Source organism: Podarcis muralis, chromosome 12, assembly GCF_964188315.1.
Source record: "Podarcis muralis chromosome 12, rPodMur119.hap1.1, whole genome shotgun sequence".
NCBI lineage: Eukaryota > Metazoa > Chordata > Lepidosauria > Squamata > Lacertidae > Podarcis > Podarcis muralis.
The window spans coordinates 10,838,534-10,864,411 of record NC_135666.1 but is presented as its reverse complement, the minus strand read 5'-3'; the positions used below and the strand labels follow the sequence as shown (position 1 = coordinate 10,864,411).

The window sequence follows — 25,878 nt, the reverse complement described above, 5'->3', positions numbered from 1 at the left end:
ATCAATATTGCTTGTTGCATCCGGCTTGTCATTGTTCCCTGCACTCCATTCATCCCCATTTACTAGAGACAGTTCCTTTTCTTCTGGGGGGAATCCCAGATAAATCATTCCTCCCAACCCCACTCCCAGTTTTTGCCTCTGGAGAAGTCCTGTTCAATTATTGTGAGGGCAAATTGGGAGGAGTGCTCCTCTTTGGGTTTCAGCTCTCTCCCCAGGTTCCTCTAGAACAAGGATATCTGAGTGGACAGGTACATATTGCATTTAATGCCCAGATATGTATCCTCGCATGCACAAACATTAAGGCGCTATGTAACTCTCACACAGCATTTCACAATTTGACCTGCTGATAGTAGATGGTTGGGTTTCTTTTTCTAGCTCATCTTTAACCCAGTGGTTCTCAAACTTTTTTCTCTGGTCTACAAATTCAGAATAAACATTTGCTTTGTGCCACACCAATTTTTTTATTGGCAAGAAATACATTGGCAAACACAACTAGGATTGTCCTCCGTTTCACTTGATGTTCTTCCTTTCATTTTGAAAAGGTGTCTATCCATAGTCTGCACATTTTTTATATATTATGCAATCCTATACTATACTATGGGACGCGGGTGGCGCTGTGGGTTAAGCCACTGTGCTGCTTGGACTTGCCGATCGGAAGGTCGGCGGTTCAAATCCCCACGACGGGGTGAGCTCCTGTTGCTCGGTCCCTGCTCCTGCCAACCTAGCAGTTCGAAAGCACGTCAAAGTACAAGCAGATAAATAGGTACCGCTCCGGCGGGAAGGTAAATGGCGTTTCCGTGCGCTGCTCTGCTTTCTCCAGAAGTGGCTTAGTCATGCTGGCCACATGGCCTGGAAAAACTGTCTGTGGAAGTGGACAAACACCGGCTCCCTCGGCCAGTAAAGTGAGATGAGTGTCACAACCCCAGAGTCGTTTGCGACTGGACTTAATTGTCAGGGGTCCTTTTACTTTTTTATACTATACTATACTAAACTATACTATACTATACTATACTATACTATACTATACTATGCTATGCTATGCTATGCTATGCTATACTATACTATACTATACTATACTATACTATACTATACTATACTATACTATACTATACTATACTGAAATGTTTAAATGTTTCCTTGATTGTCCTTGAATCTTCCCCCCACAGTTTCCATCCTCTCCTGCCACACCAATGTGGTGTGTCACACCCTTTGAGAACACTTTTTTAATCTAACGAACAAGCACCTGCTTTCCTTTTAAAGTCCCTGCAGAGTAAATGAATGCAGGAGTCAAAGCAGAGCTGCCTTTGCCAACCTGGTGCCCTCCGAGTGTTTTGGTCTGCCAGTCCCGTCAGTCCCACTTGGAATCCATGCACAAACAGCTACGCCCATGCCCGCACACGTGCACACTCACAGACATGTGACACGGTGATGCAGCTGTACAACCTGTGTAGGAGGAAGCCTGTGTCTGCTCCTCAAAGCAGGACATGCCTGAAGCTCAACACACTAGGCGGGGGAGGGGAGAATACATTAATTATCCAGCTGTGATTAGATTACTAGAAAGCAGAGGAAATGGGGCTGGCCGCATGTCCATGTATCTGGTATGAAACACTTACTTAATTCAATCAGGGTTTATTAAGCAACGCAGAGGGTGTGGCTGGAAGAGAGGAAGAACAGGCCAGATATGAAAACGGGGTGTGTGCCCACAACACTGTCCCATGTAAAAAATAAAAAAATCAGACGTGTTTTTTAAGAGCACTGCTGACTTCTCAAACGTTCGTCTAGAGTCTAGACCCCATACGCTGCTGGAAAAGTATGGGTGCTTTAAAGTTAGCTCTTTCATGTCAGCTGTCCCCAACAGCCTAAGCCAGGCAAACTCCAGCCCTCCAGATGTTTGGGACTACAATTCCCATCATCCCTGGCTAACAGGACCAGTGGTCAGGGATGATGGGAATTGTAGTCCCAAACATCTGGAGGGCGGGAGTTTGTCTATGCCTGGCCTAAGCCCTTCTGTCCCTGCTGTTTGCTAAAAAGGTGAGAAGGGGGAGCAGCCATAAGCATCAGGTTAGCAATGCCTTTTCAAGTGCCAAGTCCTAGTAAAGCAGTGCAGAATGCAGGGTTGGGGACAGGGGCAGACTTGACCAGCAGCCTAGGGTGGAGGGAGGGAGCAAGCAAGCAAGCGGGGAAACAGACAGGCAGGATTCAGTGTGGAACAGGAATCCCCTCCCCGAAGGCCTGGCTTTCAGGACCACAGACAGAGCCCAGGAGCAGATGACTTGCTAAGACAAGAACAGCAGTCTCAACTGAGCCCTTTTATACTCTCTGGCCGCAGTGGAGGCTAGTCTGTTAGGGAGAATGTGTAGGAATGTTCAGGGATGCAGGAGAGGATATATTGTCAGATTATATCCTTATCCAACTTGTGTTAACAAGTTCCCAATATCAGCAGAGTAAAACGTTCCCCTTTATTTTAAGTTTGCAACGGTAGCGTTTGCTCAGGTTCGCTAGAACCTCTATAATAATCACTCTGGTAATTTCCCCTTTATTCCCTCTTAAAATACAAGACACGACACAGTCCTTTACTAAAGTATAAAAAGAGTTTACTCACACTCTGTTCACATCAGATCCCAGAAAGGCAGACTCAGGCTTAATAAAGTAATATACATTTGGTATCTATCTTATAAGAAGATAGTCCCTTTGTCCTCTCTTGGCTGGGAGCCAAGAGGGCATCTTTAGCTTAGTAGGTGTTGCTTCTTCGAAGGAAGAGAAGAGAGAGAGAGAGAGAGATGGCTGCCCCTGCCCTGTGCTTTTATCATTACCTGCACAGGTGAGGTCACACCCACCTCTAGTCACATGCGGAGGAAGTCTGTCCCAGGAAGTTTACCTGCTGGCTGGACAAACATCCCTCCCCATGTCTAAACATGTACACTCTAGGAATGTTGTAATTGACTGCCCCTGTGTTTCACATCCCACAGAATGGAGCAATGCCCCAGCAACCTCATTCTGACCCCAGCCAGCTTCCCACTTGCTGCCCACCTTATTCACAACTAGTCCAGGAGGTGGCACTGCTTTTGGCTTCCTTCTCCTTACAACTCAACAGGGAGGCTGGCAGATAGAATTGGTTGGCTCTGGCTGCCCCTAATGTCGGTCACCCTGCCAGTGGACACCAACCATCACTGCCTGGTGCAGACTACAATCCTTCTCACTTTCTGCATCTTGAAGAGCCTTGATGGGCTCGACCCTCTGGCTTGAGCCTGCCACTCTTGCCACATCTCCAAGATCTTATGCCTCGGAGGATCACAGGGCGGAGTACAAATCCCTTGGGAGTGTGGAAGCTGCCTTCTCAGTGCAACCAGGCTTGGGAGTTGCAGTCTCTATAGGCATAGGAGGTCCCTGACGGTTGGAATTGGGCTCAGCAGTGGGGTTTGAGCCCTGCGCCTCCTCAGTCAGCACCACTGATGCCCCACACCTTTGGGTCCATGCTCAAGTTCATGCTGGATGTCAAGGTCTTGGCACAAAGCTAATGTACAATCCATACCCGACCCTAGCATGGTGCTATATGCAAAACACACTCTCTGTTCTTTCTCATCTCATTCTCCCTTCCCTTCATTCTCATTCTTTCTTGGGACCTTGCAGTATGCTCTCAAGACCTAGCATCACTGTCAAATTCCATCTGCAACAGAATTTATAGAACAAACATTTGGGGTTCCTCTAAGACAAATGGTGCCACAATTGCGCTATGGTGGCGCTATGGGACACGGGTGGTGCTGTGGGTTAAACCACAGAGCCTAGGACTTGCCGATCAGAAGGTCGGTGGTTCGAATCCCTGCAACAGGGTGAGCTCCCGTTGCTCAGTCCCTGCTCCTGCCAACCTAGCAGTTCGAAAGCACGTCAAAGTCGTTTACTGATGCCAGTTTAATGGTTGTGCAGTAGCCATTGTGAACACAGCTTGTTTGGGGTAATTTATTTTGCTCCCAGGTAGGGTAGAATAGGAAAGGGACGCGGGTGGCGCTGTGGGTTAAACCACAGAGCCTAGGACTTGCCGATCAGAAGGTCGGTGGTTTGAATCCCTGCGAAGGGGTGAGCTCCTGTTGTTTAGTCCCTGCTCCTGCCAACCTAGCAGTTTGAAAGCACGTCAAAGTGCAAGTAGATAAATAGGTACCACCCCGGCGGGAAGGTAACCGGCGTTTCCGTGCGCTGCTCTGGTTCGCCAGAAGCGGCTTAGTCATGCTGGCTGCATGACCCAGAAGCTGTACGCCGGATCCCTCGGCCAATAAAGCGAGATGAGCGCCGCAACCCCAGAGTTGGCCACGACTGAACCTAATGGTCAGGGGTCCCTTTACCCTTTACCCTTTACCTTTACCTTTAAGACAAACAAACTTGCCAGGATGCACCGTTGCTCTAATCAGTTCGGTGTTGCCTATCTGTGTGATGCTCTGCGACGGTGAGCAAAATATCCTTGCAGAAGGCTACAAAACTTACAGTGCACCGTGGAATAGCGATGCATGAAAACACCTGGGAGGGGGTGTAATTCAAACGAGCAGGGTGTTAATTAGCAGCACTTCAAGATCCGAAAGCTGTGACTCTGACCTATGAAAAAAGAATTTCACAACAGAATTCCCCTCATTTCCATTTCACACATCCTCCCTAAAAACCTTCTGAAAGCAGCTTGAGCATTAGGAGTTTGCATAAAATGTAATAAATATAGAAATAGTTGCTGCACTATCAATCATACATAACTATCTGTTGCTATGACAGTGTTGAAAAAGAAAGTTTAATTTTAAGTTTGTGGCACCAGTGTCTGAACAATCTGTAACCTTTGAACCTTAATTTTCACTGCCTTTCTTTTAATGGAAAAATTCTATGTCTTCATCCCTTCCTTGATTCTGCGTGAGTCTCCACACGTAGCCAAGCCAGTTTCAAATTCTGGCCATTTTTAATTGAAATAAAAATTTAAATAATTAACTTCTAAAGCAATCTTCCTTGGGAAAGCCTTTATGCCATAAAGTTTAGGCACTCATCGCTATGTTGCTACGATGGTGGATTTTAAATGGTTTTTCTATGTGAGTTGAGTTTGAATTTTTGCATTTATGCTATGGACACGATCCAATTCATAGTTCAACTGATTTACCCTGGGGGAGATCTAAGCATGTGCTCCAATTCAAACGAATGAGATTTCAAAGATTTGGCATGCCATTAGAGGCTTGTTTTTTTTTGGGGGGGGGGGCAGATACAGTTTTTTAAATGAAAGCATATGATAAAAATATGAGAAGAATCTCTCCCAAAGCCTGCAAAATATTTCCAGATATCTTTTTCATGGTCACTCATCACTAAATATAACACAGACATATGCATACACATATTTATATTTCCCACAAGGTTATGCAGCAAATTATACACTGTAAGGCTGCCATTCTTTACACACCTACCTGGGAGTCAATAGTTCTTACTGCTGGGTAGACATGCGTAGGATTGCACACATTTCTCCCCAATTGGTACTGCTTTTAGTTTTGCTAGACCTGCCTATCAAATGAAGGAGATGGGGTGTTGATGAGTTACTGTCTGTTGGAGAGCATTAAACAATTAAGGCAACAAACAGGGGGATTACTAAAGGAAATTCATCACCTTCCCTTTTATTACTTTGCATTAAGATTCTTTTCTCCCAGATGGATTTTTAACAGTTGTGCTATTTCAAAAGATGAGATAGCCCCCATTAACAGCTTCCCAGTGCAACAGGACTGCTTTTAAATAACACCACCATTGTTGCACACCAATCATGTTCTTTCTTTTTTCCTTTTCTTGTTAGCAGCAGGGCTCCCAGCTAGATAAATGAATGAGCAAAGTTATCAGGTGGGGTTGAGAGATTGTGTAACCCCTTCAAGCAGTGACATAGTAGCATGTAAAGATGATGATGATGATGATGATGATGATGAAGTATAGCTGAAATTTGAGAGAGGGGAAAAAACGACAAATCTGTATTTCTAAACCTTCTGTTTTTATTATTATAGAAAATAAGAACTGAGATTGCAGTTTTTAAATTTGTGCTTTAAGGTGCATATGCTGTGAACTCTCTTCTCCAGGCTGGGCTGGGAAGAGGGAAAAGGTTCACCCCTATGGCCAACTTGGTAGTGGCTACCAAACTTAGACAGCTTTCATGGGGGTTAGACATAAATGGAGGATGAGGCTATCAACAGCAACCAGTAATTGTGGCTGGCTGAATATTACCTCCAGGATTATAGGTATCAGTCACTGTTACTGGGCAGGAGAGAAGGCTACTGGCCTGATATCCACCTTGTGGGCCTCCCAAAGGCACTTGGCTCGCCACCCTCTGAATAACAGGATTCTGGACTAGATATTTTCTTTTACGATACGATAATCTTTATTGTCATTGTCCCATACAGAACAACAAAAATGAAAAATTTACATAAGACATTCAAAAACCAACAAGCCTGCTATTGCAGCAATCCCAACCTGATTAGCCCCCTAAAAATTCTGATACCCCATTTTTAAATACAATGTACTCCCATAAAGGTAAAGTAAAGGGACCCCTGACCATTGGGTCCAGTCATGGCCGACTTTGGGGTTCCGGCGCTCATCTCGCTTTAGTGGCCGAGGGAACTGGCGTACAGCTTCCGTGTCATGTGGCCGGCATGATTAAGCCGCTTCTGGTGAACCAGAGCAGCGCACGGAAACGCCGTTTACCTTCCCGCCGGAGCGGTACCTATTTATCTACTTGCACTTTGACGTGCTTTCGAACTGCTAGGTTGGCAGGAGCAGGGACCAAGCAACGGGAGCTCACTCCGTCGTGGGGATTCGAACCGCAACCTTCTGATTGGCAAGCCCTAGGCTCTGTGGTTTAACCCACAGCACCACCTGCGTCCCATAGAGACTCCTTACCCTGCGTTTAAAACCAAAATCGCATTTGGACAGAAACTGTTTCTCAGGTGGCTAGTCCTAGTCTTTATAACCCTGTACCTTCTTCCAGAAGGCAGAAGCTGAAAGAAATTGTTTCCGGGGTGTGCACTACCCTGCACTATCTCTGCAGCTTTCTTATGGCACCTGGAAGCATAGATTTGATCCAAGGTGGGAAGAGTGCACCCAGTTATTCTCTCCGCAGTCTTTACAACCCTGGACAGCATTGTTTTTCTGCTGACTGTGCAGCTCCCAAACCACACACACAGACCATAAGTTAATACACTCTCAACAGTACAATGGTAAAATGCCATCAACAGGTCTTTTGAGAGATTGTTTTTCCAGAGGATTCTCAGAATATGCTTTGCTTATGGTCTTTGTCTGTCCTTATGGCTGGCTTTCAGTAGCTCCCAGAGGAGCAAAGCAAAGCAAAGTCTCCATTAGGCTCTTATCCTTTGACTGGTGCTTTTCTGCTCCAAGCTCTTCTCATAAACATAGGTAGAATCTGGAGCACACAAGCAAAAGCTGGGAAACCAAGTGGGAGCCACAGAGTTGGAGCTCACCGTGTGCTCCTTGTGAGCATGCTGCCTGTTTCACTCTGCCAACAGACAGGGGATAGCATGCACTGTCTCTTTGAGCTCTCCTTGGCCCCCGATACCCTTTTGAGGACAGAAAACCAAAGTGCACATTTATCAGTTTTCATTTCCAATCTAGAGCACTTGCCAGTTCTGCACATCTATGTCCAAGCCTCGCGGGCCTTGTTGCACCTCCTTTAGGGACATAAACACAGACACATGGACACGTTTTCCTAGGGATTATTATCTAACATTTACATTAGGATTGCCCTTGAAGTCCACCTCTAGAGCAGAAGCTGCACTTCTTTCCTGGCAAATAAAATATTGGGCAGAGAGAGGAGGGAAAAAGCATTGAATTATAAAGATTTCAGAACTAGAACTTCCTGAGACAAAATTAGTGGATTCGTGGGTGAATACATTCTCAGGAATAATAGCATTTTGGGCATGCACATGTTTGCCTACACTAACAGCTATGAAGATTGGAACAGGCACGATGTTTAATAGGAGAAAAATGCAATACTGTCTCCATTCAGGGGCGCCTCTTTATTTTCTCCTACCTAAGTGGTTTGGTGCCATTCATTTCCATGGGGAAAAGTAATATGCAATCTCCAGAATGAAATGAACTCAACAACCGCCCTTCTCCAACCAGGTTAAATTGCCCTGCGCTTTTTTGGACATGTTCTGCTGTTATCACAGTGACTCTCACCACTCTCTCTCTCGTTTCGAAGGAACAACACCAGTGACCTTATGGCTCTCCATATTTCGGAAAACCAGGCAACTCTGTTTCCAAAACCTTTTCCCAACAACAACAGCGAAAGGAAAAATAAGAAATACAGTGGTACGCCGCAAGACGAACGCCTCGCAAGACGGAAAACCCGCTAGACGAAAGGGTTTTCCGTTTTGGAGGCGCTTCGCAAAACGAATTTCCCTATGGGCTTGCTTCGCAAGACGAAAGCCCATAGGGAAATCTCCGGGACAGCGGGGAAGCGCAGCGCGTCTTCCCCACTGTCCTCGGACCTCCTCCCGCCGCCAGGCTTCGGAACGAAGCTCCGATGCCGGGCGGCGGGGCGGGGACGCCTCCTCCCGGAGGACCTCTTCTGAAGGCGGGCGGGGGGGCGAAAATCTTTGTCCCCCCTGCCTGCCTTCCCAGGGGCTTTTAAATTGCCCCGGACAGCGGAGAAGTCCTCCGCTGTCCTGGGTGATTTTAAAATGCCGCCCGCCAGCATTTTAAGATTGCCCCGGACAGCGGAGAAGTCCTCCGCTGTCCCGGGGTTTTTTAAAATGCTGGGGGTGGGAAGAAAAGCCCTTGTCCCCCCCCCCAGCCTTCAGAAGAGGTCGGGGGACAGACTGTCCCCGGACCTGGTCTGAAGGCGGTTTCCATAGGAACGCATTAATTGATTTTCAATGAATTCCTATGGGAAACCGTGCATCGCAAGACGAAAAACTCGCAAGACGAAGAGACTTGCGGAACGAATTAATTTCGTCTTGCGAGGCACCACTGTAGTGCTAAATAATGTCTGAACAGATTATATCATTTGCACACCACTCTTCTGGGGTTTTGTTTTTTGGGGTGTGTGTGTGTGGAGCTTGTCAGTGGCATTTTTTTAGATGCTGAAGCCTGCCATGATGTTTGTCTAAAGCACTTTTAGGAATTCTAAAGGTAACAAGTGGATTGTGAAGTGATCAAAGAGTTGGGGGGGGCAACAAGAGGAAGCAATTCTCCGTGTGTGTACTACATGCTGGCTACCTAAGCTGTTTGATCCTTAGCTTCTCTGTGTGTGACTAGCTCCCCTCCCTCCTCCCTCTTTAAAATCCCTACCTGTGCCTGCAGCTGAACAGGAAAGGTCAGTTCCATTTCAAGGCTGTGCAAATAGAGACTGAATCATTTAGCAGTGACTCATGTGAAAATTAACTTGATGCAAATGCTAATTTGACAACCTGAAAATAGGGAGGCAGTTTCAGCCAGATCAAACACTGGGCTGCAGAAGGGTGAGTAGATGAGTGTGTCTGCCCTTCACTGTAGTGGCTGCTCTATGAATCAGGGATTCCCCAAATTGAGTCTTGTTCTTTTCCTTACACTCACCAGGCCTGGGCAAGCCACTCTCAGCCCCAGACTGCAATCTTCCAGGGTTTGTTGATTTAGCGCATTTTGTTACCTCCTTTCTGCCAATGAAATCAAAGTGGTTCGTAGTTTAAAATAATGGCTTACAATAACAGAGACATAATGCAAAAGGGGAAAGCAGGGGCAGACTTTGGTAATCTTTTGCAATATGGCACTCCGTGTGAGGCCAAAATTTGGCGTCCCCCAAATGGACCTTCTCAATTATGGATCTTCTCAAATTTGCAGCCCCTTGGCTCAGCATCCTGTGTGGTGCTGGAGAAAGGGAAGAGGAAAATAAGAAACATTCAAGTACCACAGCTGATGCGGGAAACAGTTCTGGGAGGTAAGAAGACAAATGGCAGCTGGTCCCTCCACAATGATGGAGGCTTCAGTGTGAAACTGAATCACAATCTATCAAGAAGTTGAATTCTATCCATATGGGTCTGAATAGAAGAAATGGCTTCCTACCTAGCCCACTGCAGATATTCATTAACTCAGCATTGTCCAGTTAGTTGTTTTAGTATCCATGTTGTAGAAGAAGAAGAAGAAGACTTTGGATTTGATATCCCGCCTTTCACTCCCCTTCAGGAGTCTCAAAGCGGCTAACAATCTCCTTTCCCTTCCTCCCCCACAACAAACACTCTGTGAGGTGAGTGGGGCTGAGAGACTTCTGAGAAGTGTGACTGGCCCAAGGTCACCCAGCAGCTGCATGTGGAGGAGCGGAGACGCGAACCCGGTTCCCCAGATTACGTGACTACCGCTCTTAACCACTACACCACACTGGCTCTCTTGTAAAGGGTCACCCTGCTTATTTTGCACACATTCTAACTCTTGAAGTGCCATTATCTGCACGTCTTGCATTTCATTTCCTTTGAACCCCACTGCCTACAACTCCACCTCCCTTCTTACAACCATGTGCCTATAATATATGTGTAACTGAGGATTAGACTGCATGAAGTGCCATAATAAAATGTGTTTGTGTTTAAGGTGTGATAAGACTTTTTGTTGTTTTCACTGCAGTAGACTGGGTACAGGTAAATATATTTAAACAGAAACAGATGTAAGATGACCAGAATATGGGATCAAGCTTTGTGAGGGCTATCCTAACAGCTCATTCCGGAAGAGCTGGTTAATGGGTGCTGGATGCATTTGAGAGACACCGTTTTTGATGTAATTAATAAATCATTGTCACATTGTATAAAACAAATCTGTTCTAGTCAGTTCTTCTGAGGGTCTGAGATGATGTGTTAACTTTTCCCAGCAGGGCTATGTGTCACGCACTCTTTGATACCAAAGTTTGATTGTGTGTTGGCATTGCAGAATAGCATTGCTTTATCTCCATGTTGCATACATAGAATCAGCTCCACATCCTACATATATTTATAAAGGTAAAGGGACCCCTGACCATTAGGTCCAGTCACGGACAACTCTGGGGTTGCAGCGCTCATCTCGCTTTACTGGCCAAGGGAGCCGGCGTGTGTCCGCAGACAGCTTCTGGGTCATGTGGCCAGTATGACTAAGCCGCTTCTGGCGAACCAGAGCAGTGCACGGAAATGCCGTTTACCTTCCCGCCGGAGCGGTACCTATTTATCTGCTTGCACTTTGACGTGCTTTCAAACTGCTAGGTTGGCAGGAGCAGGGACCGAGCAACGGGAGCTCACTCTGTCGCGGGGATTTGAACCCCCGACCTTCTGATCAGCAAGCCCTAGGCTCTGTGGTTTAGACCACAGCGCCACCCACATCCCTATATATATTTATAAAGGTAAAGGGACCCCTGACCATTAGGTCCAGTCACGGACGACTCTGGGGTTGCGGTGCTCATCTCGCTTTACTGGCCGAGGGTACCGGCGTACAGCTTCTGGGTCATGTGGCCAGCATGATTTAGCCGCTTCTGGCGAACCAGAGCAGCGCACGGAAATGCTGTTTACCTTCCTGCTGCAGCGGTACCTATTTATCTACTTGCACTTTGACGTGCTTTCAAACTCCTAGCCACCCACGTCCCCATATATATTTATAGTGGGCCTCAAAAGAATGCTGAGGTATGTGGAATGCTTAGCTGGTATATAACTCAAGACAGAACCCTGAACAAAACAAACCAGTCAAGAAGATCAGCCAAGTGACATTTGAAATGCTCTTTTTTGTTGGGTTGCAAATTATGAGCAGAATCAGGAAGACATTTCCTTTGCCAAAATTGGAGCCTCTAAAAAAAAAGAAGAAGTACAAGTCCTTGCCTGCTTTCAAAGTGATCTCTGAAGGACAGGACGTATTATTTGGATGAAGCTTATTGATTGGTTGCTTCTTATTCTCTCTTTTTCTCTGTGTTTGAAATCATTTTTGCAACACAGGCAGGGAGGAGGGGAGGCTGGGAGAGAGAGAGAGAGAGAGAGAGAGAGAGAGAGAGAGAGAGAGAGAGAGAGCAAAACACCTGCTGCCCCTTCTCCACAAACTTTCAGATAAGAATAAGCATGATTTGCAAATTTGACCCCATATATATGAAGCTGCTTGGGCTCCTGCTTGATTAAAGGGATTTTATTTGATTAAATCTGCATTCATTTGCATGCACAGAGGGGAATTTTGCTTGTAGGTTGTATATGTAGCAGAACGTACCATCTTGAAAAGTCAGTCTTTCCTGTGTGAGAGAGAGAAAGGGGGAAAGCGTTGGCTAAATGAAGATTTTATATGCCTTCTCCTGTATTTGTTGCTAGGCCCAACTGAGGCTGCTTGGGCTGCTGGTGTTTAATGCCCTAAACAACTTAATACCTCAAATATCTGAGAGACTGTCTTGTTCCCTACAGACTCTCTCAGGTGTTAAAGGGGGGGTAGTTCTACACCCCCCCCCAGAAGTTCAGTGAGTGTTTGGTGGCGTGGAAATGGGCATTCTTTGTGGCAGCCCCTACATTCTGGAATTCCTTCCTCATAGAGGTGTGCCTGGCACCTTCGCTACACTACTTTCTGTGAATGATAAAGACACACCTCTTTACCCTAGCCTTTGATACTTGAGATGTTTGTTTTCAGGACACACGCTGTTCCTGTGACTGTACAGTGGTACCTTGGTTTAAGAACAGCTTAGTTTATGAACAACTTGGATTAAGAACGCTGTAAACCCAGAAGTAGGTGTTTTGGTTTGTGAACTTTGCCTTGGAAGCAGAACATGTTCTGCTTCCTGTGGAGTGTGTTCCATTTGTAAATTGAGTCCCCTGCTGCTATGGGAAAGCACGCCTTGGTTTAAGAACGCTTTGGTTTAAGAACGGACTTCCGGAACGGATTAAGTTTGTAAACCAAGGTACCACTGTAATTTGATTTAATTAGGAGGTTTTCATGCCTGTCTAGTTCTGTGCTCCCTTTCCCAGCCTTTAATCTATTAGTGATTAATGCCTATATGTAATCTTTACTTTGTACTTGTGTTAACCAATCAGCAACAAGCGCACCTGTGGCAATGTTGTAATATTCAATAAAAGAGACTCCTCGAGACTTGCTCGAGAGGTCCTCCCACATGACGCTCACTACTCGTCTGTCGTTATTCCAACCCAACAAACTGTTTTTAATTCGGAATTATAAAATTGTCCTGGGTTCTGCTGGTGAAGGGCAGGTAATAAACTCAACAACAACAACAAAGCAGCTTAGGGCAATTGTCAGCAAGACAAAAGGGTTAAATATCCCCTTCTCTCGTGCCGTGGTCCTGATCCTGCTCACCCCTTGTTCCCGTGATTGCTATTTTTACAGGAAAAACAGACACATAAATGCATTTACACATTTCATGCCCTTGGTCTGGTGTATACTATGTACAGCTCCTAGCAGCATAGTAGCAGGAAAGGAGCGAGAATATGGTCATTCTAGGGCTACCTTTGACTGTTTATTTCAGGCATTAAAAAGAAGGAGAAAGGGACTTCCGGAGGCGGCGCGAAACCGTGATGGCGGACCTCTTCGAGCTCTGAAGAGGGGCACCGCAGAAAAGGGTTGTTTCGCTACGGCGCAGCGGCAACCCATCAAGATAAACCACGGACAGAGTGAGTTCGTGGCCGTGGGACTCGGCGGGCACCTGGAGCGACCCCAAATTCGCAGAAGGGACCCCGTAAGGGGCTCCGGAGTGAAGGAGGGGGAGCGGTGCTGTGAGTTCATCGCTCTTTCTGCGGAGGCGAAGCCGCGCGGCTGTCACGGATGAGCGCTGACCTTTCTTCCAAAAATACCAGCCTGAAACAGCAAACCCGTGAGTAAGGATTTAAGATTTGCTAAAATAATTTGAAGAAATTTGGCTGAAACCGGGAGACGAGAAAGAGGAAGTCCGTCTTCCGGCACTGCTTTCAAGATCAAAGCAGACGGTTCAAAGAGCGGAAAGCGCTGTGAACAGGGAAGCCTTAAGGCTTTAAAGTGGGACTTTCGTGCACATTTGAATTCTATCTTTAAAGAAAAAATACAGCTAAAAATACAGCTAAAAATATAGCTTAAAAACTGACTTGGAGCGGTCTCCCAAGGGGTGAGGGAAGACTCTAACCCCAAATCTTCGGGTGGCCGGGTGAAGTTGCTTAACTGCGGAACTGTAACAAACTTCCAGATACTTTTGTAACTGAAGTGCAACTTTTGAGCTTACTTAGCTTGAGTGGATACAATTGCAGGCACCTTGTTGGAACTTTGTTAAATGTTTTAAAGTGCTCTGCAGGACTTTCTTCTTAGTGTTTTGGAACTAACTTGTTTTTAAAATTGTCTTCAAAAATGGAACAAAAGGAACTTTAATGGCGGAAAAGTTACCTTCTTCTTACTAAATTTTGGTGGCACTCCCCCTAGAGGATATTGGGATAACAAAGGCCTGGGAAAAGTTTTTTCTGTTTACCTTCTCTCTCCAGACTGTTTTTAAATTTGGGCTTGTCTTTCCCATGGGATTACAACATTTGACCTTGAACATTGACTGATGAGTGGCACAGGAAAGACAAGAGCAGCCAAAGCTAAGGAAGCTAAGGAAAAAGAAAAAGCGAAAAAGCAGGCACAGCTCTTGCAAACAACTTTAACTCAGGGACGCAGACTATCAGTTCCAGCTGTGCTTGCAACACAAAAAGTAGAAAGTGAAAAGCCTGAAAAATCTGAGGAGGAAGATATGGCATCAGGAGGATCAGAGGCAGTACTGAAACAAGTCTTGGAACAATTGTCAGCATTAAACCAAAAAATTGATAACCAATCAATAAAAATTGACCAAGCTACATCCTCGATCCAAAAACTGACAGATCAGGTTTCCCAACATACCCAAGCAATTGAAAAATTGCAAGGAGCAACAGAAGAGAATCGTAAATTGGCAGGGGAAGCCGTTCAAATTGCAACAGCAGCTAAAAAAGAGGTTGAGGAAGTCAAAGCAGAAGTCAAGCCTCTGCACAAACAGATAGGGGACCAACAAACCTACCTCTCTTTGGTGGAATTGAAAAATCGCCAGACTAACCTTAGGCTGAGGGCGGTGCCAGAAATCGAACAAGAAGATTTGATTGGATTTTTGACAACAGAGTTTTCAAAGTTCTGGGGCCTAAAAGAAGATAGTGATTTTAAAATAGTATCGGCTTTTCGATTGGGAAGATTGGGAAGAAAAGACAGATCAAGAGACTGCTTAATAGCTTTGAGATCAAGAGAAGAGAGAGACAAAATATTAGGCCTACACTTTAATAACTCAATTGAGATACAAGAGAAAAGGGTGGAAATTTACCGAGACATCCCTAAACAGCTACTGGATTTGAGAGCCACCTATTCAGAATTGGCCAAGCTGTTGAGACTCAACACAATTCCTTACAGGTGGGAGTTTCCACAAGGACTATCATTTACTTACAAACAGAAGAAGGTTAAAATAAGAACGCCAGAGGACCTACAAAAGTTCCAGCACGACCACGGAGAAGATCTCCAAAAAGAAGCAGCAGCCCATTGGCCTCTACCTAAACCAGGACCCATTCTGCCAGCAGGCGGAGGGACGCCTATACCCTCGGAACCAGAGGAAAAAGAAGACACACCGCTCTAGGTGTAACAGAATAGTTCAGGATGTCTCTGCAGCTACTTAGTTGGAATATAAATGGCGGAAATTCCCCGGAGAAAAGAAGGAGGCTATTTCATATATTGAAGAAAGAGCAATTGGACATTATTTGTTTACAAGAAACCCATGTAACCAGGCTCCACAGGAAAGTTTTGGTTAACAAAAGACTAGGCCAAGAGTTTATCTCTTCAGATAAGGTGAAGAAAAGAGGAGTGGTGATCTACGCTAAGGAGAGCCTGACACCTAAATTTCTATTTAAAGATGAACATGGAAGAATTTTGGCAATTGAAATTCAGACCCAAGGAGAAAAAATATTGTTATTAGGAATTTATGCTCCAAATGACGGGAAATCGGAATTTTTCAAGAAGCTGCATGAGACTTTGCTGGACTATCTGGACTATGCTAACATCATAATGATGGGAGACATGAATGGAGTGGTGTCTACACATATGGATAAGTCTTACAACCAAAATTTAACATCAGACGGCAGACTGCCTAAAACTTTTTTTGAAATGACTGACAATCTGGATTTGATTGATATATGGAGGACAAAGAACCCCCTAGGTAAAGAAGGCACTTTCTTCTCTGAGGCCCACCTGTCCTGGTCAAGGATCGACCAAATCTGGACCTCCAGGGGGCTGGCACCCAAGACCAAAAAGGTGGAAATCTGCCCAAAAACATGCTCCGACCACAACGCCTTGAAAATAGAACTCAGACTAACTCAACCCGGTTCCTTCAGATGGAGAATGAATGACACACTACTAAGAGATCAAGAGATTGTGAAAAAGGCCCAAAAAACACTAAAGGACTACTTTGAGATAAATCTGAACACTACAGTAGAAAAAAGAACAATCTGGGACGCAAGCAAAGCTGTTATGAGAGGGTTTCTGATACAACAGAATACAATTAAAAGGAAGCTCTGGAATGGAAAGAAAGATAAAATATTGGAGAAAATACACCAAGGAGAGGAAAAATTGAGAACCAAACCAAAGTCAAAGGAGCTGCTGAGAGAAATTAAATTCCATCAAGCAGAATATTCAAAATTGATTAACCAGGAGATTGAATGGAAAATAAAACAGATGAAGCAAAGATCTTTTGAATCAGCAAACAAATGTGGAAAGCTGCTAGCCTGGCAGCTGAAAAAAAGACAAAAGTTAAATACGATAACAAATCTAGAGATTGAAGGAAGGATGGTACAGAAACCAGAAGAAATTAGGAAGTGCTTCCACGGATATTTCAAAGAACTCTATACACAGGGGCCTCAGAAAGAATCAGAGATAGATCAATTTTTAAAGATAAATGGACTATCAAAAATAACTCAAGATAAAAGATCAATCTTGAACTCTACAATAACTACTCAGGAAATTGAAGGTGCCATTCAGAACATGCAACTAGGCAAATCTCCAGGCCCGGACGGGCTTACCTCCAAATACTACAAGACTTTGAAGGATTATTTGATACAACCTTTGTTGGAGGTATGTAACCAGATTTTGGATGGGAAGAGGGCACCAGAAACGTGGAAAGAAGCCTTCATCACATTGATACCTAAGACAGAATCTGAAAAGACTCAGCTCAAGAACTACCGCCCCATCTCACTCCTGAATGTGGATTACAAAATATTTGCAGACATTTTGGCAAGTAGACTTAAAAAAGTTTTAAATGAAGTAATTCACAAAGACCAAGCAGGCTTTCTCCCTGGTAGACATTTATATGAGAATACCAGAAACATCATTGATATTTTGGAACTTTTACAAACCAACATGAACACAAGGGCGGTGTTAATTTTTATTGATGCGGAGAAAGCATTTGACAATATATCTTGGAGGTTCATGAAGAAAAACTTGGAAGGGATGGGAGTGGGGCGGGTGTTTGAAAATGGGTTACGAGCAATTTATTCAGAGCAAAAGGCTAAATTAATAGTGAACAATGTGGTGACGGAGGAGTTTAAAATTGAAAAAGGGACACGACAAGGGTGCCCTCTATCCCCTCTTTTATTCATTTCAGTCCTGGAGGTGCTATTGAATATGATAAGGAAGGACCGGTTGGTACAAGGGATAGAGGTCGGAGTGAAACAATATAAATTGAAAGCTTTTGCAGATGATCTAGTTTTGACACTGCAGGAGCCAGAATCCAGTACAAAAAGAGCTCTTGAACTTATATCTGAGTTTGGTCGGGTGGCGGGATTTAAGTTGAACAAACAAAAAACCAAGGTTTTGACCAAGAATTTGACACTTACAGAAACAGAGGGGTTTCAGAGAGAAACAGAACTGAATGTGGTTAAAAAAGTGAAGTACCTAGGGATCTATTTGTCTTCCAAAAATTTGAATTTATTTAAGGACAACTATGAAAAATGTTGGTCGGAAGTTAAGAAGGATCTAGAAATTTGGTCAAGATTGAAACTTTCCTTGTTGGGAAGGATTGCAGCAATAAAAATGAATGTGTTGCCAAAAATGTTATTTTTGTTTCAAACCCTACAGATCGTGGACAGAGTGGAATGTTTTGGAAAATGGCAGAAGGATATATCTAGGTTTGTCTGGCAGGGCAAAAAGCCCCGAATAAAGTATAAAATATTAACAGACTCAAAAGAAAGAGGGGGGTTTGCCCTGCCGGATTTGAGGTTGTATTATGAAGCTGCAGCCTTCTGCTGGTTGAAAGATTGGTTTTTGCTAGAAAACACCGATGTCCTAGATCTGGAAGGTTTTGATAATGCTTTTGGTTGGCACGCATACCTATGGTATGACAAGGTTAAAGTTCACAAATTGTTTAAAAGCCATATTGTCAGAAAAGCAATTTTTGCAGTCTGGACGAAATACAAAGACTTATTAGAGAGTAAAACACCGAGGTGGCTGTCACCGGTGGAGGCCAAGGCTCAAAAAAGACCCAATATGGAGGCCTACTGGCCGAAATATTGGGAATTAATTGAAAAAATTGGAGACAGTTGGAAGTTGCAGAGCCAGGATAAACTAAAAAACAAGGTGCGAGATTGGTTACATTATGCTCAAATGCAAGAGGTTTTTAAAATGGATAAAAAAGTTGGTTTCCAGGAGGAGAAATCGAAACTAGAGACAGAATTGTTAGAACCAAAGACCAAGATTCTATCTAGAATGTATAACTTGCTGCTTATGTGGAACACACAGGACGAGTTAGTTAAATCTGCTATGATAAAATGGGCACAGGATGTTGGACATAATATTATGTTTGAAGACTGGGAGAGGTTATGGAACACCGGAATGAAATTCACGGCATGTAGTGCCTTGAAGGAAAACATTATGAAAATGATATACCGGTGGTACATGACCCCAGTCAAGTTAGCTAAGATACATCACCTGTCTGACAATAAATGTTGGAAGTGTAAGGAAGCAGAGGGGACTTTCTTCCATCTCTGGTGGACCTGCCCAAAAGTGAAGACCTTCTGGGAAATGATTTATAATGAATTAAAAAAGGTATTTAGGTATACCTTTCCCAAGAAACCAGAGGCCTTCCTGCTGGGCATGGTAGACCAGAAAATGCCAAAGAAAGACAGAACCTTGTTTATGTATGCCAGCACAGCAGCAAGAATACTCATTGCTAAGAGCTGGAAGACACAAGATTTGCCCACGCTGGAGGAATGGCAGAAGCAGTTGATGGACTACATGGAGATAGCTGAACTGACCGGCAGAATCCGAGATCTGGATAAAGAAACAATTGAGGAGGACTGGAAAAAATTTAAAGACTATTTGCAAAAATACTACAAGCTGTATGAATCTTAAGATAGTGCATGATTAGGAAAAGTTATGCTTTAGCAATCATGATTAAGTAAATTGTAAAATAAGTGACAAAAGAGAAAAGGAGACAATTTGAATCGAACATGTTATGTTTATTTTAAAGGTATTGAAACTGAGATACAATATATCGAATCTGGGTACATAACATTTGAAAGTTACAATAAGGCATGAAATAAGGTAACAAAATGCTGACATTGTTAATTTAAAGAACGCAGAATCGGAAGGGGTGGGGAAGTCCAAGTTGTTTTTGTTTGTTTTTGTTGTTAAAAAAAGGGAAAATTTGTTTCTTGCAATTATGTTATTTGTTTGCAACCTATAAAACTATGGAAAGAAACGCAATAAAAAATTTATAAAAAAAAAAAAAAAGAAGGAGAAAGGGATATGAGACTTTTACTACAAAACGGTTCATGGATGGAAGCTTTCCTGCTAAGAATGAGCTTCGTTAAAGGTAGTCGTGTTCTTACTTACAGAAACTTTACTATATGGTGAGTCGTGTGCATGGCTGACTGGAGAGAATAAACTCTCAGGGGGCCGAGAGTATGGCGTGGTTATTGTGTGCAGCAATTTAATCAAGTGCAGCGCATGGAAATGTAAAGCATCATCATTGTCCTGAGGAAAGCGCATGCACACACACACCACTCCATAGCAAAAATATATGATTTTTTAAAAATCCTTTCATCAAATGCTAAGTGAAAGGCACTGTCAGGGGGGAAATATAGCTTGCTACAATTAACAGTGACATATTTTAATGCTATCCGGAAAAATGAAAGCATGATGAAAGCCATCAAGCATTCAGTTTTAATTGTCCCTGCATTCTCTCAGAGGGTTTTTGCCAAAGGACTGAGCATTAAATGCTTCCTGGGGTTTCTTTTTAGGATGTAAATGGGACATGTGTCCTGGATAGTGTATCTTCAGCTGAATATGTTTGGAAATTAAAAAAAAAAGGGGGGGGGGCTTATTCACTTACTGAACTTAAGGGTAGCTGTTGTTCAGCGCTAAACGCCGAGGTGGAATTCAGGCTGCACCTTGATGTTCTGGGCAAGGAGAACATACATCAGGGTTTTTTTATTTTGGGTGAAAGTGGGGAACTCCCACAAAATCTTGAGGTTCCACTTGCTTCTGAAAGATCTGTCTCACTACACCAGTCCTTTGCCATTGTGCTCACCATTTCCTCCTATCGTCTCAGTAAGCATCCCCTCAAAAATTCACAGTGCACAAGAGGCTGCTTGCTCTTCCTGTTCAGCTGCTGTTTGACCTAGCTTGGCCTCTCCTACATTGAACATAGCCCATTAAACATGTCCATATTTGACTGGATGCCAGGACTGAACACCCACCTTCCCTTCTGTTTCTAAACAGAGGGGAAAGTGCAAAAAACGTCTCTGTGCAAGCAAGCACAGAGCACAAACGCGATGCCTCTTCACTAATAGTAATAGTAATACTACTACTACTACTACTACTAATAATAATAATAATAATAATTTATTATTTATACCCGGCTCATCTGGCTGGGTTTTCCCAGCCACTCTGGGAGGCTTCCAACAGAATATTAAAATACAATAGTCTATTGTATTTTATTGTATTGTACAATAGTCTTTTAAACATTAAAAGCTTCCCTAAACAGGGCTGCCTTCAGATGTCTTCTAAAAGTCTGGTAGTTGTTTTTCTCTTTGACATCTGGTGGGAGGGCGTTCCACAGGGCGGGTGCCACCACCGAGAAGGACCTCTGCCTGGTTCCCTGTAGCTTGGCTTCTCGCAGTGAGGGAACTGCCAGAAGGCCCTCGGCGCTGGACCTCAGTGTCTGGGCAGAACGATGGGGGTGGAGACGCTCCTTCAGGTATACTGGACTGAGGCCGTTTAGGGCTTTAAAGGTCAACACCAACACTTTGAATTGTGCTTGGAAACTTACTGGGAGCCAGTGTAGGTCTTTCAAGACTGGTGTTACGTAGTCTTGGCGGCCGCTCCCAGTCACCAGTCTAGAGGTTTGGTCTCTCTGCTTATTTAGAAGTGGCCACCATTTCATGACTGGTACCTGTAGCATTTTCTCAAAATTCCAAATGTGCCCAATGGCCCAAAAAGGTTGGTGACCGCTTGCCTTACTGAATTTAGGCTAAGGTTTGAGTGGTTGCCCCAAGCAAGTGGAAATCAGAGGTGCTCCACCTCTAAAAAGAGAGGTTCCATATTTAGCTGCCGTTGCTTATATCAAATCCATTTTGACCTCATCTGAGCTATTGGCTGTCAGCATAGCCTTGTGGTAACAAATACCGCAAGTTGATCTCTTTATTTGAATCTTAAGTGTTCTTGGGATGTTCTGAAGCGTGGAAAGGGTTGTTTTCGAAATGTGCAGCTTATCTGGTTCAAAGTACTTGACGTTGTTGAGCAATAGATCCAAAAATGCAGTCACCATTATCCATTCCAAAAAGGTGGGAAAGACCTACCCAGATTCCTGACCATTCATCTGCATGTCAACAGGACCTTATAAAATAGCATCATAATAAAAAAAGGCCCACGTCTCTAGCAATCTTCCCTCACCCACCTGAACCTGAGGGAAACTACGTTGCTTTAATTGCTTTGGTTGCTAAGTAATAGAGGCCTTTCAAGCCTCCTTATGGCAAAGAGGAGGAAAAGTGGAGAGTCCTGTGGAAAATACATCTTGAGGCAATAGCATTTCCATAAAGCAAATTAACTGTTGCAGCCATGGCTTGCTTGAGTTTTCCCGAGCAACACCAAAAAACCCTCGAATCCCCTTAGAGAAAAATACAAAAATAATACCAAGCCCTTTTCAGATAACTTTCACAAATGTTTATGAATTCCCTGTTTCTTCTACTGTGCCCACACATAACTTTGGTCAGTGGTATCCAAACTTTTTTCAAAGAGGGCCAGATTTTTTGATGAAGTGAAGGGCCGTGAGGGCCAAAACCAAAGTTGTTGAGCTTTTTTTAGGGTTGATGGAGGTTTTTTTTAGGATTTTACCTCAGGAAATAAACTGCCACAGGGGCCGGATTAAGCCAACCGGCGAGCCAGATTAGGCCCCCGAAACGGACTTTGGACATGCCTGATTTAGGTTGTTCCATGAGCGTCTAAGATGGCTTCCAAGTCTTAACTTGACAGAGTAAAAGTAGCGTCCATCAGGAGCAAAGGAACCCAGTGGAGACACTCGGGCAGAGTTAGCAGGAGCTGTCTTCTCCAAATCTCCTGTTAAGGCAGGAGAAGCAAGGAGGCAGCTACAAGCCCCAGCTGCCTTCACTGTTGTAAAGTTCAAAGCAGTGATTCCCAGCCTTTTTAGCATGGTAACCCACAAGTCCAAATTTACTTGGTATGATGACCCATCAATTTATTGAAGCTGAATGTTAGAATATTAATGGGAAGATTAAAAAATGCGCTTCTTCAGGCAGTACGTAGTTAAACAACAGAACTTGCTCCCACAGGAGGCAGTGATGACCACCAAGCTGACTGACTTTAAAAGAGGATTAGCCAGATTCACAGGATAAAGCTATCAATGGTTATATTCTGCCTCCTCAGTCAGAGACAGTAATGCTTTTGAATACCAGTTGCTGGAAACTGCAAGAGGGGAGAGTGTTCTTGCGCTCGAATCCTGCTTGCGGGTTTCCCACAGGCATCTATTTGGCCACTGTGAGAAAGGCTGCTGGACTAGATGGGGCATTGGCCTGATCCAGCGGGCTCTTCTTATGTGCATACAGATTTTGGATCACTGGTATGTGGCAGATGTCAGTTTCATGCATTTTAGCAACCTCTTTGCCTCTTTTATAACCATTACTGGAGACATCCAAGCAAAATATGAACTTAATCACCCCTATTAATCAAACCTATCCATTCTGAAGGAAATCAGCCCTGAGTGCTCACTGGAAGGACAGATCGTGAAGCTGAGGCTCCAATACTTTGGCCACCTCATGATAAGAGAAGACTCCCTGGAAAAGACCCTCATGTTGGGAAAGATGGAGGGCACAAGGAGAAGGGGACGACAGAGGACGAGATGGTTGGACAGTGTTCTTGACGCTACCAGCATGAGTTTGACCAAACTGCGGGAGGCAGTGGAAGATGGGAGTGCCTGGCGTGCTCTGGTTCATGGGGTCACAAAGAGTCTAAGAACTAAACAACAACAATGCCCCTATTAATGTGGAATTCATTGAACTATTTATAATGCTTACATAGTTATTCACAGTTTTGTTTATGGGAATACAAGAACACCAACCACCTGGTTGTGAGTTACTGCTTCATAAGCTAAAAAAAAATGTATTCTAAAAACATTACAGTTATGCAAGCAGTGTTAGATCTGAAGAACTTCAAACCTCATTTGCTTAACTACTGACTAACCCTGGCAGAAAATCCAGTGGTCATTTGCTGGTGGTACAGGGAGTCATTTTGAATGACTGCCGCGGCTTGTTTCCAATGCGCAGGTACCAAAGGCAAGCTGCGGTGGTGGTCACTCAGGGTGGCTCCCTTTTGCTGGCCCACTCTGGTTTTTGTTTTTTTTTATAAATCTTTTTTTTTAATTTTCCAATAAAAACTTCCAATTAATATATCCAATCATAATACTCCAGTTAAAATAAAAAACTAAAATAAAAAATACCAAATTATAGTCCAGCTGCTAGACAGGAGTTAAAATGCAAGACTCAAGCCTATCTGCAGTTTGGTTACAAGCATGAAAGCAGTTTTGTCATACATATGCAAACAAAACGAAAAGTCATGTGAGAGATTCATCATACCAGCTAAGGCTCCCAAGCAGTAACTATTTTGAGTTTACTTATATAGCCTGTGACACACTTGAAGGTCATGGCCCACAACTTGGGAAATACTGACTTGAATTATTTCCCTTTCCCTGAGAGAGAATTGCTAGTAGTTCTGGATTCATCCTTTTCATTATCAGGGTCTGAGACTCAGGATATTTGATGGCTCTGCACTCTGCTTCCGGAATAAAAAAGGTAAAGGGACCCCTGACCATTAGGTCCAGTCGTGGCCGACTCTGGGGTTGCGGCGCTCATCTCCCTTTATTGGCCGAGGGAGCCAGCGTACAGCTTCCAGGTCATGTGTCCAGCATGACTAAGCTGCTTCTGGCGAATCAGAGCAGCACACGGAAACACCGTTTACCTTCCCATCGGAGTGGTACCTATTTATCTACTTGCACTCTGATGTGCTTTCGAACTGCTAGGTTGGCAGGAGCAGGGACCGAGCAACGGGAGCTCACCCCATCATGGGGATTCGAACCGCCGACCTTCTGATCGGCAAGTCCTAGGCTCTGTGGTTTAACCCACAGCGCCACCTGCATCCCGCTTCCAGAGTACATGGTGTCTAAAACTGAGGCCTCACTTCTCCCTGCAACTTGCTGAAGGCAGACTTGGAAGAGCAAAGCAACAGGACAGAATAGAAAGATCTTTCCTCTAAGCAAATGCCTGCAAGAGCCATTGCCATTGCCTTTTCCTCTAGAACAGGGATGGGGAAGCTGTGGCCTTTCAGCTGCTGTGGGGGCTCCCAGCTCCCATCAGTCCTAGCCAGCATGGACAATGGTGGCTCACGGCTACCTCGAGATTCAGGACGCACCCATGTATTTATGTAAAGCCAGTACTACCACGAACCCTTTAGATTTGGCAGGACACGCACGTAAACACATTCCTTGCGCTTATATTTTGATTTCCCCAAACCGCCACCCTTGTTCTGACAGGTGTCCATTAGAGCTAAATCTCAAAACAACTTACCGAAAGAAGGGAGCTGCTGCCACAACACTTAGCGAGGAAAAGCTCTTCTTTCAGACACGCCTGCCCCTATCTCCCATCAGCCAGCACCTTCTCCACACCATTCCAGGCTCAGATAAGTGATGTTCTTATACCCTGAAGGTCCGTTCGCATGGTGACATGCTGTTCCCCGCAGTCCCATTGAAGGGCTTGATATGACACATTCTGGGACCTGGTGGCAGGCAGAACGCTGGGCGGACACGGGGCGGGGAATGGAATAGCTGGGCAGCAACTCCCCAAGTAGACAATAGATGCGAATCCTTTAGCAGTGTAAAATCAGTTAACAGTACAAACCCTGCAGCGCTTTAACACCCAGACGAATAAGACGGCCTGTTTCTCCATCCCAGAGACCCCAACCACCTTTCTTCATACAGTGGTACCTCGGGTTAAGAACTTAATTCGTTCTGGAAGTCTGTTCTTAACCTGAAACTGTTCTTAACCTGAGGTACCACTTTAGCTAATGGGGCCTCCCGCTGCTGCCGGGCAATTTCTGTTCTCATCCTGAAGCAAAGTTCTTAACCCGAGGTACTATTTCTGGGTTAGCGGAGTCTATAACCTGAAGTGTCTGTAACCCAAGGTGCCACTGTATAAAGAAACAGTCAATTCCAGCTGAGTTTGATGATGTCAACCCAAGAAATACTCTGCCTCCTGATTCGCACTGCAAATGTGTCCCTTATTGGGTCAGATCAACACCACAGACTCAAAATGATTCAGCAGTCGCTCCACCTGCATTGCAGGGGTTTGGACCAGATCAAGGTTTCCCAAACTTGGGTCGCCAGCTGTT

General features: G+C 44.4%; 1 long non-coding RNA gene across 1 annotated transcript in view; it reads right to left on the bottom strand.

Moving 5' to 3' along the window:
* Window positions 1-25,191, bottom strand: part of LOC144329294 (uncharacterized) — a 40,595-nt gene extending 15,404 nt beyond the window's left edge. Inside the window, exon 1 of the long non-coding RNA XR_013394773.1 lies at window positions 25,059-25,191. This is a non-coding gene — a long non-coding RNA (uncharacterized LOC144329294). The remainder of the gene's footprint in view (window positions 1-25,058) is intronic.
* Window positions 25,192-25,878: the final 687 nt, after the last annotated feature.